The sequence below is a fragment of the Taudactylus pleione genome, unplaced genomic scaffold, assembly GCF_031769625.1.
Source record: "Taudactylus pleione unplaced genomic scaffold, aTauple2 ptg000203l, whole genome shotgun sequence".
Classification (NCBI taxonomy): Eukaryota; Metazoa; Chordata; class Amphibia; order Anura; family Myobatrachidae; genus Taudactylus; species Taudactylus pleione.
The window spans coordinates 12,180,625-12,194,225 of NW_028284605.1; the positions used below are offsets into that span (position 1 = coordinate 12,180,625).

The 13,601-nt window shown below is 47.6% G+C and overlaps 1 pseudogene; it reads left to right on the top strand.

Annotated features, from left to right (window-relative positions):
• Positions 1–3,944: 3,944 nt before the first annotated feature.
• On the top strand, positions 3,945–5,086 carry LOC148518076 (uncharacterized; annotated as a pseudogene).
• Positions 5,087–13,601: the final 8,515 nt, after the last annotated feature.

Below are 13,601 nucleotides of genomic sequence, written 5' to 3' on the forward strand. Positions count from 1 at the left end.
GCTGTGCGCATATTATTTATCATTGATTTTTTTGCAGAGCAGGCAAGGCTACGCCTCCTGGATTTGGTCACATATCACCTAGGTCCACTGTATGACCTGGCTGCCCTGAACCTATTACAAGTCTCAAATCTAGTGAGATTAGCATTCTTCAAAGCTTTTACAAAAATTATTATTGACACCTCTGGATGATCTCGTTAGTGTAGGTACTAGCCCTGTGCATCCCCAAGTATCGACATATCATGCCTATACATATTTAGGGTCTGACCTTGGTCCGATCTCCGAATGATACAGCCTGTACAATATCTCATCCAGATTGATGATTGCCCTGCTTGCACTTCTTATACTGCTTTCACTGTTAGAGAAATGTTCTGCTGCCTTCTGTCTATGAAGAGGGTTTCTAGTGCGCATGCCTTGATTAGCGATTGAACCAAAAAATAGAATGATTTTCTGGCAACAATGATTGCATAATATTGATTAGCATATAATGATCCCAAATAAATCCAAAAGATTGATAGGGGTTCTGAGATTGGTATGTAGTTGGCTTGTCGACATTCATAATGTCTAGAAGAAACACCTAAAATTGGGGTAGGGAGGCAGGGGTGGTATGACTTGTCGACAGTCAGAAGGACGATACGGTCATTAGGTTGGCAATCAATATGTAAACATGTATTTAGGTTGACATGGTTAAAACACGTTCAGATAGTCGACATTTAACATGTCGACACCAAATGCCAACACATGTTTTTTTATATATTTTATCCTAACCTAACAATAAACCTAACCCTAAAAAGCAATAAAAATCCATTTTGTTGTCGACATGTTTAATGCCGACATTTGTGTTTGTATTTTGCATTCAGTGTTAACAGTTAATATATCTCAATTAGCTTTTTTCCTTTTTATTGAGCAGTATTGAAATAATAGCATATATATATATATTTACACATACAGTGTCGAACTGGGACATGAAGGGCCCACCGGGTGAAATGCAGCAGTAAGGGCCCATGCTTAAGGGGCGCAGTCATGTAGCCAGCCACCACAGAGGATTGGCTAATCATTAGAAAGTGTGTGGTCTGGACCCCTTTATAAATATATATAGTAAATACTGATGGTGCAGGCATGATAATGTACCAGACTGATAATAGCAATGCACTGTAGTGAATACACCATAGTCCTGGGAATGCAGTATAACAAAATTCTATACACAATACCCCATAATGACAACATGTAAAAAGTTTTTTTGAGATTTTTGCAAATTTAATTAAAAAAAAAAATAAGAAATCACATGTACACAAGTATTTACAGCCTTTGCTCAATACTTTGTTGATGCACCTTTGGCAGCAATTACAGTCTCAAGTCTTTTTGAATATGATGCCACAAGCTTGGCACACCTATCTTTGGGCAGTTTCGGCAATTCCTCTTTGCAGCACCTCTCAAGCTCCATCAGGTTGGATGGGAAACGTCAGTGCACAGCCATTTTCAGATCTCCCCAGAGATGTTCAATCGGATTCAAGTCTGGGCTATGGCTGGGCCACTCAAGGACATTCACAGAGCTGTCCTGAAGCCACTCCTTTGATATCTTGGCTGTGTGCTTAGGGTCATTGTCCTGCTGAAAGATGAACCGTCGCCCCAGTCAAGAGCGCTCTGGAGCAGGTTTTCATCCAGGATATCTCTGTACATTGCTGCACTCATCTTTCCCTCTATCCTGACTAGTCTCCCAGTACCTGCCGCTGAAAAACATCCCCACAGCATGATGCTGCCACCACCATGCTTCACTGTATGCATGGTATTGGCCTGGTGATGAGTGGTGCCTAGTTTCCTCCAAACATAATGCCTGGCATTCACGACAAAGAGTTCAATCTTTGTCTCATCAGGCCAGAGAATTTTGTTTCTTATGGTCTGAGAGTCCTTCAGGTGCATTTTAGAAAACTCCAGATGGGCTGCCATGTGCCTTTTACTAAGGAGTGGCTTTTGTCTGGCCACTCTACCATACACGCCTGATTGGTGGATTGCTGCAGAGATGGTTGTCCTTCTGGAAGGTTCTCTTCTCTCCACAGAGGAATGCTGCAGCTCTGACAGAGTGACCATCGGGTTCTTGGTCACCTCCCTGACTAGGGCCCTTCTCCCCCGATCGCTCAGTTTAGACGGCCAGCCAACTCTAGGAAGAGTCCTGGTGGTTCCCAACTTCTTCCATTTACGGATGATGGAGGCCACTGTGGTCATTGGTACCTTCAAAGCAGCAGTTATTTTTCTGTACCCTTCCCCAGATTTATGCCTCGAGACAATCCTGTCTCGGAGGTCTACAGACAATTCCTTGGACTGCATGCTTGGTTTGTGCTCTATAGACAGGTGTACGCCTTTCAAAATCATGTCCAATCAACTGAATTTACCACAGGTGGACTCCAATTTAGCTGTAGGAACATCTCAAGGATGATCAGTGGAAACAGGATGCACCTGAGCTTAATTTTGAGCTTCATGTCAAAGGCTGTGAATACAGAACATGGAGGTCATCTTGTATGACTGTAGTGTCATAAACCTCTGGTCAGTCACGTGACTCACTGTGTTACACAGAAAGACGAGCAGAGGGCCTTGGGTGGGGCTTGGGTCTGTTCTGAATGGTTAATAACATATCAGTTGAGCTTGGGGTGGAGCCTGTTGAAGGGGTATTGTGGGAAATTATAGTTGTTCCCTCTCTTTCTTCTGGAGATTAACGGTGCAGTACTGTTTTTCAATATTGCTTCTAATTTCTAATAATACTGTCATTGTATTCATTGTGTGGGTTATCTTATAAACATAGCCATCCTTTGTTAGCCACATACCTCTTGATTTCTCATTCTTAACTAAACACTTCTCTTTCAAATCTTATTTCTCAACTCTCCTTTCTCCATATTAATCTAATCTATACACTTCTCTTTCTATTACATTGCTTATTCTTCCTTTCCCCTATTTTCCATGGATCGCCCCCGCCGTTCTGTCGGCATCCCCGCCCGTTACCTGGCTAACACTGTGGCTGCGGGAGCGGGGTCCCTGAGACAGCTACGTGGCAAGTCATCAGCTCGGAACATAGCGGCTGGATGCCATGCGGCGGGCCCCGGAGCGGGGAGGGGGGCAAGACTTCGCGCTGGGTGGCTATTAGAGGGCTTTCTAGCTCTCCCATCCCGGTCGCGATGCTGGCGTGGCACACTCCATCGCGGCGGGCTCGTCGTGCTCCCGGACCAAGGGCGGCTAGGCCGTACGCTTCCGGGGGCTCGAGCTCCCGCGGCAGGGGGGGAGGGGTAGCCTCCCATATGGTGCACGAGACGCGGAGAAGCGTTGGGCAGCGGGAAAAGGCCATGGCGCCTGCTTCCCCATCGACGGTCATACGCGGCCATGAGGGGGTTGTCCCCGACTTCCCTCTGCTGCATCAGGGGGTTCTTAGTCCCCCAAGGGCACGCGCGTCCACTCATTCAGCGACTACAAGGGAGCATGGGAACGCTCGGCCCCTCGGAGCAGGGGGGAGAGCAGCCCCCTCTCTGCTTCGTGGGAAGCGTGCGGAACGGAAAAATCAGCGCAGCGGCGGATGTCAGGCTGACAGGAGGGGTAGTAAAAACATTAGTGGACGCAATCCGCGTGATGGGGAATCCATAGTGTTCCCCTCCGACAGCAGTGGCTCCACAGCATCGGATTGGGATGCTTCTGACGGGGGGTTTTTGCAGGGGCCGGGGGAAAGTCCACCAGCTCATACTCGCAGGTCTTATGCAGAGGTAGTGCGTGGGTCACAGGTGTCTCAGACAGGATCTGTAGCTGGGTCTCACGCGGGGGCGGGGCTGGGCACGGAGACTTTGTCCTCTTTGTGTGCCTCATTGCTCTCTGCACTGGTACCCTTGTTAGCAGGTAATAGTGGGCACACTGCATTGGGTGCAGCAGACGGTCACCTAGCAGCGCTTGCAGACCGCCTCTCCGGTGCCATGGGTCCCCAGGGGCACCCGGAGTCACATCACGACCGGGGAGGTGCGGGCGCGGCAGAATCTCTACCTCATGGGCAGTCTACTTCTGTGCAAGACAATAATGTTTGTGTCCCAGCAGGTGAAGGATTATCGGAGTTGGACATGTATCGCCAAGCAGGAAGTGAGAGGCCCGTGGCTGAGGTCGCCGTTAGCGCGACTAGTCAGTCTGATGGTGAGTCTTCCATCGATCCCGATTGGATAGGCGGGTCCAGTAGCAGTAGTCAGGGAGCACCGGCGCTGCGAAGTAGGAAGCGTAGGCGGTTTAGCTCAGAGCAGAGCACCACTACTCTTTCCTCCACCTCCTCAGACTCCTCCAAAAAATCGCGGCGTTCAGGCAGGAAAAAGGCTAGACGGTACCACCGCAAGCATTGTTCGTCCAGCAGCAGCAGGAGTGTAAACTCGGATTGCTCGGAGGGGCTATCATGCTCTAATACAGCGTTGCTGCGTGGGGTTCGGCCCAGGATCCGGGACCGGATCAGGCGCGGCCGTTACGTTAATGTATTCGCGCTTACAAGTAAAAGCAAGAAGGTTTGGGTAGCCGCAAAGAAAAAGGGGGGGCTGCACTCGACGGGGTCCTGACCTATCATACATGGCTGAAGAACATGTATATCTTCGCCTCCTGCTACTTGGAAACGCGGCCTGATGAACACATGCGCTTGATTAGATACATGTATCTAATACACAACATGTTTACTAACTCCAGAAGTGGCGCCTGGCGGACTTATGACGAAGAATTTCGTCGTAAGCAGCACGGTCGGGAAATCATAGATTTCGGAACAAAGGACGTCGAGATTTTTGTTGATGTTACACAACCACAACGCTTGCAATCGGAGACGTCGTCTTTTCAAAGGGGTTTCAGGGGGCAGTCAGCCACGACAGGGGGAGGGCCGGTGCGTGGGTCCGCTCCCAGGTTGGCCCACGGAAAATGCTTCGCTTTTAACAATGGCCAATGTGCATTGGGGACGCGCTGTCGTTTTCGACACACCTGCATTCGTTGCAGTGGCCCACACCCCATCAAGGATTGTGCGAAGGGGGCAGGGGGTCCGAACGGGGGAAAAAGCGCTAATCTCGTCCGTGGTCCCACGGATCCATCCAACAAGTAGTACTCAGTTACTGGATAGGGCCCCCACACCTATCAAGGTGGAAACCATGGTTTCATGGTTGGCTGAGTATCCTTTGCAGGGCATCGTACGGTTTTTGCAGGAAGGTTTCGCAACAGGTTTTCAAATTCCCATAGTCGGCGTAGTGCAGGGGGGTTCGGGCCGAAACCTTCACTCGGCCAGAGTAATGCCGACGGTATTAAGAGCAAAGGTTACGAAGGAAGTGGAGCTAGGTCGAATTGCGGGACCCTTTAGCGAACCACCCATCCCAGGCCTGGTGCTCTCACCAGTTGGGGTGGTTCCCAAAAAGGTACCAGGGAAATTTCGTTTTATTCAGCACCTTTCGTACCCGGAGGGTCGCTCAGTGAACGATGCCATACCAGACGAGTTATGTCGAGTACTATATCAGTCTTTTGACAGTGCACTTGACTTGATTCGTTCCTTCGGTTATGGGGCCATGATGTGCAAGGTAGATATAGAATCAGCCTTTAGGTTGCTTCCCCTCCACCCTCGTTTCTTTCAATTTATGGGGTTTCGGATCGGCGACGAATTCTACTTTGATAAATGTTTACCTATGGGTTGCGCGATCTCGTGTGCATATTTCGAACGGTTTAGCTCCTTTTTACATTGGTGTCTAGCCAGGGGATCCCAGGAGGCGGGGATAGCTCATTATCTCGACGACTTCTTGTTAGTCGTCCCACGCAATTCGCTCAGGTGCGAGGCTTTGTTGCATTTCGCTAGCAAGCTTTTTGCAAACTTTGGGGTTCCCATAGCGAAAGAAAAGACGGAGGGCCCTACCACTAGACTTTCGTTTTTAGGCATTGAAATTGACACGGTCGGGGGGCGGTGTCGCCTGCCGGACGACAAAGTGCAGCGGCTGCAAGATGAAATTTTGCTGGCCCTTGCAGTAGGTAAATTAACGTTAAGACAGGCGCAGTCACTGCTGGGCTTGTTCAATTTTGCCTGTAGGGTGATCCCCGTCGGGAGAATTTTTTTGCAGAAAGTTAGAGAGATTGACGGCTAAAGCACACAGACCCAATCATTTTCTGCGACTCTCGGGGGAGATTCGGCAGGACCTAGGTATTTGGAACGAATTTTTTATTAATTTTAATGGGGTTCGCATTTGGCCTGCGCAACCGGTATCGAACATCATGTTACAGCTTTTTACGGACGCGGCGGGATCAGTAGGGTTCGGCGCTTTGCTAGAAGCACGTTGGTGTGCCGCACCCTGGCCACGCAGCTGGGAGAGTGAGGGCCTCACCAGGAACATGCTGTTACTAGAACTTTTCCCAACCATGGTTGCGCTCGAGCTGTGGGGGAGCTTGTTGCAAGATAGAGCGATCATATTTTGGTGTGATAATTTGGGGGTGGTACAGGCGCTGAATCGTCAAAAAGCAGCCAGGTTACACGCCATTCGAGTTATTGCGCAAATTATATCGCGCTGCTTGCAATATAATATTGAGTTTAGTGCTAGGCACGTTCCAGGTACCAGTAATGAGGTTGCTGACGCGCTCTCGCGCGGCGAATGGGCAAGGTTTCACAGACTTGCCCCCTGGGCGAATGTGGTCGGTGACTTGTGTCCCGATTATGTGTGGCAGGTGGTTCGTCCAGCATGGAGGTGTTAGCTCACCGGTCCCTGGCCCCTGGGACCTACAGGGTGTATCTGGCGTCGTGGGAGCCCTGGAGTGGATTCCTCCTCAGGGAAGGATCGAGAGGTAAGATCATTGTGATTCTTACTCGGGACCAAGGCCAGGGCCGCTAGGCTTGGCTGGCGTCTTTTTGTTATAAAGGGAAGGGTAGAGTGGGAGCCTGGTTTCCATCGGAGGCCAGGCACATCCCGCCTTGCCCCCACCCCCTTTTTTCCCGTTAGGACGCTGTGGGCAGGTGCAATGCAGCAATGCCCCCCCACCCATAAATTTGCCTGGGGCAGGGTTGCTTGGGTCTGCCCAAGGGAGGTCGCAGGCAAGTTTGATGACCTCTCCAGGGGTGGTCCTTGGCATTCTCTCTTTTGCCCTAGGCGGGGGGTATTGAGGGGTTGCACCTGCTTGCTGGGTCGTCGTCTGTTACGGTTGACCCGTCTGGTCAGGCATGGGTTCACAAAAAAACAGTGTTCTGACGATGAGACATGGTCGACAGCAGGCGCTGCGGGGGTTCGTAGGCGAGTGTCGTCACCTTAGGTGACACTCGGCTTCGGGCCTTTGCTTATCCCAACTTGGGGACTAGCTACTCGCCCTAGGTGGGGGTCTTGAGGAATTTTTGTTTAACCACTAGTCTTAACATTGGCTTCTGCCAGCTGGTGGATTGTTTGTGTTTTTGCCTCAAGCCAAGTTGGGATCCTCCCTTGCCCAAAACATACCTCATGTCAGTTGTTAGAGATAGGTGCAAATAGGCCTAGCTTTACTGTAATACATGTCCCCTATTAGACACCAAAATTTAAAAATAAAATAACAATTATGTCATATCCCCTACATTTTATTTGTGGTTTCAAAACCTACGGTTTATAAATCATATTAATCTATTTTAAAAAAAAAATTCCTACCAGGATGTCGTCTAGACGATGCCTTCATATGGATAGTGGGGCATTCATTCGTATATTGGCTTTCTAGGTCTGAGGTAGTCATGTCACCTAGAGAGATCCCGGAGTTGGCGCATGTCCGGTGGATTGGTCACCGTGGCATGCGTTGGGCGCAGTTAGACGCAGTCCTTCGGGATGCCGTGGCCAGGTTCGGGTTCCCCCGTTTCCTGGTCATTCACTTGGGGGGCAATGACCTGACAGGGAGGACATGCCTGGATCTGCGCATGTCAATGAGGAGGGAGTTGTTGGCGTTGGTCCGGAATTGGCCTTTCTGCCGGGTCTTGTGGTCGGAGTTTGTGGCTAGGTTATGCTGGAGGGAGGCGGAGCGCCCAGGAGCTATCGAGCTATCCAGAAGGTGAATTAATTCGGTGGTGGGTAGAGCTATGGTGAGCAAGGGCACTGCAGTTGTGCGCCATGGTAACATCGCTGTTGTGGATAAGCAGAATTACAGGCCCGATGGGGTACACTTATCTAGGGGCGGCATGGAGATATTCTCCAGAAATTTGTTCGATGCACTCAGGAGTCTAGATGTAGTGAGGTAGTAGATGTTGGGTTGGAGTTATGGTGGCGGCGGTTGACTTGGTCCTTGTTGGCAGGTCTTGAATGGCCCTGGTGATTTGGTGTAGCAGGGTGGATCTTTTTCTAAGATTGCTCTGGAGTTGCCCGTGCGGATGGGGCGGACTTGAGGGCGCAATCAGCACCACCGGTCCAGGTGGCTGCGGTCCCCCTAGGATGCGCGGGGGCTTCACAGGTTGTAATTCCCGCATGGTAGGGCAGGAGGCCTAGGCACCATGCGAGTTGTAAGGGGCAGTTGGTCCCGAAGTCCCCCTTTTTCCTGCTGGGCTGTTCAGGCCTGCAGTTTTTGTTATTTTTCTTGCTTTTTGTGATAATATACTGTGTCGTTTAGGCCATCCAAGCCCACGCCACCATTTTGCCCTAGTATTTAGTGAGTAAATGCATGATAATTAGTTAGGTGCTTCATGGTTTAGAGCTCACTAAATAGGTTTTTAGTTTCTTAAAGTTTAATAAAAAGCTGACCCAAGTTTCAACCAATGCTATGTCTCTGCTTCATTATTTTAGATAAGTTGGGGTGCGAGTGGTGTGGCATGAGTGTGTCGAGTGATCTGACGATAGAGCGTTTAAGAACATGGAGGTCATCTTGTATGACTGTAGTGTCATAAACCTCTGGTCAGTCACGTGACGCACTGTGTTACACAGAAAGACGAGCAGAAGGCCTTGGGTGGGGCTTGGGTCTGTTCTGAATGGTTAATAACATATCAGTTGAGCTTGGGGTGGAGCCTGTTTAAGGGGTATTGTGGGAAATTATAGTTGTTCCCTCTCTTTCTTCTGGAGATTACCCACCCTCCCTCCCTATAGTTTTAGGACGATGGTTAAGGTTATGTCAGCTTTGGTTAGTGTGGCAGGTCTTGAATGGCCCTGGTGATTTGGTGTAGCAGGGTGGATCTTTTTCTAAGATTGCTGTGGAGTTGCCCGTGCGGATGGGGCGGACTTGAGGGCGCAATCAGCACCACCGGTCCAGGTGGCTGCGGTCCCCCTAGGATGCGCGGGGGCTTCACAGGTTGTAATTCCCGCATGGTAGGGCAAGAGGCCTAGGCACCATGCGAGTTGTAAGGGGCAGTTGGTCCCGAAGTCCCCCTTTTTCCTGCTGGGCTGTTCAGGCCCGCAGTTTTTGTTATTTTTCTTGCTTTGTGTGATAATATACTGTGTCGTTTAGGCCATCCAAGCCCCCGCCACCATTTTGCCCTAGTATTTAGTGAGTAAATGCATGATAATTAGTTAGGTGCTTCATGGTTTAGAGCTCACTAAATAGGTTTTTAGTTTCTTAAAGTTTAATAAAAAGCTGACCCAAGTTTCAACCAATGCTATGTCTCTGCTTCATTATTTTAGATAAGTTGGGGTGAGAGTGGTATGGCATGAGTGTGTCGAGTGATCTGACCATAGAGCGTTTATTATGTATATGTGATGTCTTAGTTTTTTTTGTTAAATTAAATTTGCAAAAATCTCAAAAAAACTTTTCACACGTTGTCATTATGGGGTATTGTGTGTAGAATTTTGACGACAAAAATTAATTTATTCCATTTTGGAATAAGGCTGTAACATAACAAAATGGGGAAAAAGTGAAGCGCTGTGAATACTTTCCGGATGCACTGTATACCATATTAATGTACTGTACATGTCAGGGGCATATTAAGAGAGGAGGGGGCCCTTGATTAACTCCCCTTCTGGGGTCCCCTCCTCTCTCTCCGGCATCCGCCGTGCACTGACAGCCTCAGTAGACTCCGGGCAGTAGTCTGTGCCTGGAGTCTACTGCGCATGCTGCCATGTCATTTTCTTGGCTATTTGCCATGGCAGCCATTTTCCAGGCGTTTTGTGTAGCACCTCTCCAGCCGACATGGGACTTTGGAGAGGTAAGTATTAAAAAGTATGGGTGCACAGGGGCCCGTGTGCACCGCACACCCTGCACCCATTATAGATATGCCCCTGGTACATGTAATAGGGGACCCCTAGAGGAGGGGGTTAGCTCTCAGGCATTTCCACTGTACCCCTGTGGGCCAGTCCAACCCTGTATATATATATATATATATATATATATATATATATATATATACGAGGGTTGTCCAAAAAGTAATGCCTCAATGCTCATAACTCTAAAATAATATGCAACACTTACTTGAAACTTTGTCAGTTTGTAGTTTAATATGTCTGCTAGGTATATATGTATTTTTGTTTAGGTAGTCCAAGAAATACCATGGAATCCAAAATGAAACAAAGAGCCATCATTGAATTTCTGGAAAGAAAAGGCTGCAGTGCTACAGATATCCATAGAAGAAAAAGTGTATGGTGAGCATACAATTGACTATAGCAATGTCAGAAGGTGGATGAAGTTTTTCCAATGGGGAGAATCGTCCATGTGCAACAAACCTCGTGGTGGCAGACCATCAACTGCAGTGACAGCAGAGAACCAAAACAAAGTTGATGCCATGATTCAGAAAGACCGTTGTGTGACCATCAGACCATCAGAGATGTCAGTGATGAACTTGAATGTAGCCATGGCACTGTAGAAACACTAATCAATGATTTGGGATATCGTAAAGTGTCTGCTAAATGGGTTCCACAGCAATTAACCAGGAATCATAAGGCCCAGAGGGTGGAAGTGTGGAATGACCTTTTGACCAACTTTGAAGCCAAGCCTGAGACGTTTTTGGAAAATGTCATTACAGGAGATGATACCTGGGTATTCCTTTATGACCCAGAAACAAAGGCCCAATCAAAACAATGCAAACACCCAAGTTCACCTAGGCCAAAAAATTTAAATCACAGCGATCCGTAAACAAAGTTATGGCCACATTCTTCTGGGATTGCCGAGGTGTTATTCTCATCGATTACTTGGAACCAAACCAATCAATCAACAGTGATCAATACATTATTACACTTAAGAAGCTGAAAGAAGCCATCCGCAAAAAAAGGTCAACAATTCCACTGTCAAATGTCATCTTACACCACGACAATGCCAGACCTCACACTTCGATGGCAACATCTGCGGCCATTGCCAAAATGGGGTGGGCAATAATGCCACATCCACCATACAGTCCTGATTTGGCCCCTTCTGACTTTCATCTGTTTGGCCCTCTCAAATACTCTCTCCGGGTCAACATTTTGAAGACATAGAGGGAGTTAAAAATGCCATACGTTCCTGGGTCAAAACCAACCACTGGAATTTTTCCAAAGTGGATTCACAGCTTGGGTTGAGAGGTGGAGAAAATGTTTGAGGGAAGATGGTGAATAATTTGAGTAGAGTCATTCTGTTACTAAGACTTCAAAGTATTTTACTGCAAATTTTAAAATCTGTATCTATAATAAAATTTTAGTTGTGAGCATTTAGGCATCACTTTTTGAACAACCCTCGTATATAATTATATATATATATATATATATATACTCACACACAATATATTAGACTAATTGCTGAATATGAAAAGAAGAAAGGATAAATAAGAAGGCTAGATCTGACTAGGGTAGCCCAAACTGGTATCTTGCCTCGGGCACCATGGGATGGTAATCCTGCTCTGCATCACAGGACTTTAAAGGAACCTTGTTGCTACCATACCTGCATACGAATCATATGGTTTTTTAAAGATGGAGTGCTGCGCTCTTTTTGCTTTAACATAAACAATAATAATAATAATGATATAAGGAATATACAGTAGTAGAAGTAATCAGAAAATAAGGCGCTATGGGCCTAATTAAGAAATGTACGCTAATGCCACCACTACAGTGTCTGTGTACGCAGCTGCTGTGTGATAATCTGCAAATGTTGCAGACCCCTAGGATTGTACTGCAGCTTTCCACATCCAAGCATTTGCGTACATAGATGGACCATTGGATTCAGATCATTTTATAATCAGACTTCTGAGTAACCCTATGGTCATCATGCAGAATGGCCGAATGTACTGAGACGTCAGATCCATTGCCGCTGTGTATGGGATCACAGACGCAGCCTGTAACAGGCCCTAAAAATGGTCGCAACATCCCTGCGTTCTTTGCTGCTACTACCCGTTACCTCCCACAAATGCTCCCTGACTGTCAATAATGCTCCTCAGACACTTGCCCAGACTGACCATAATCGCTCAACTGCAAAAACATTGGAAAAGAGGACAACTCTGATCAGGTCCTGTAATAGTATAAGGAATATTCAATAATTGGTGATGACAGATAATAAGAAACTGTATAGGGATCCAACAAATATGGCAGTATTCTTGTTGTGCCCAAAGAGTGAGCACACCAAAGCCTCCTCACTATCAGCTTGATAAAAGTGGCTGACCTGCGCTTAGTTTATATGGTTCTTTATTATCCTTATCCTTAAAGCTGGTTGTAAATTTCCCCAAATAGTCCTTACTTTTTGGTTACTTCCCTATCATACCTTAACTATAAAGGCTACTATGTTAAATAAAAACTTTCTTACATTCTATTTCATACATTGGGCTCTATTTACTACAATCCACATATTGAATGCGGATTGTAGTGTGATATTACCGAGTGAATTCGCATTGCGAATTCAGGCAATATCACAGGGATTTACTATAAATCCCTTGCAGGGACAGAGCTTGCGATAAAGCTCAATCCCTGCGGATCCCATCCGCACTCTAGTTGCGGTATTTTCGGAAAAAATACCGCGACTAAGAGCCCGCGCATGTGCCGACCGACCACCGCTACTACCCCCCACCGACGCTAAGCCCCGCCCCCGGCGCTAAGCCCCGCCCCCTGCGATCGCGGACCCCCCCTCCCTTCATTACACTTACCTGCATCCTCCTGGCCTCCGGTGATCTTCTCCGGGCTTCCCGATCAGGTGATCTCCCATACTGCACTGGGGCCCGATCACCTGATGACCGGGCCCCAGTGTACTATGGGAGACCAGCTGACCGGAGAGGAGCCATCACCGGAGGCCCGATCACCGGTCCCTGGATTCAGGTAAGTGAAAAAAAAAATGTTTAATTTTTTTTTTCTTTTTTTTACAGTAATCAGCTTGCGGTCTGCTTAGACCACACAGCTGATTACTGGTACCGGCTCCCGCCTCTGCTCTCCCCGTTAGAGCAGAGTGGGAGCCCGGTAACCGGGGGAGACCCTGGATAACGCCACCTCCAGGTGGCGTTATTATCACAGGGCTTCCCCCGGTATTTTTTTACAATTTATTTTTAGTAACTTAGGTCGGATCACATTTCCCATTACAATTATGGGAAATGCGATCTGCTTTACTAAAAATAAGTGATACTGGGGGTTGGAGTAGAATTTTACTAATTCTACTCCAGTTGCCCTATAGTAACTACAGATGAAACTAAAATAATGTGAAAAGGGTGTGAAAACACCCTTTTTCACTTTATTTTAGTAAAAATAATGTTAATAAATAGAGCCCATTGTCTGACC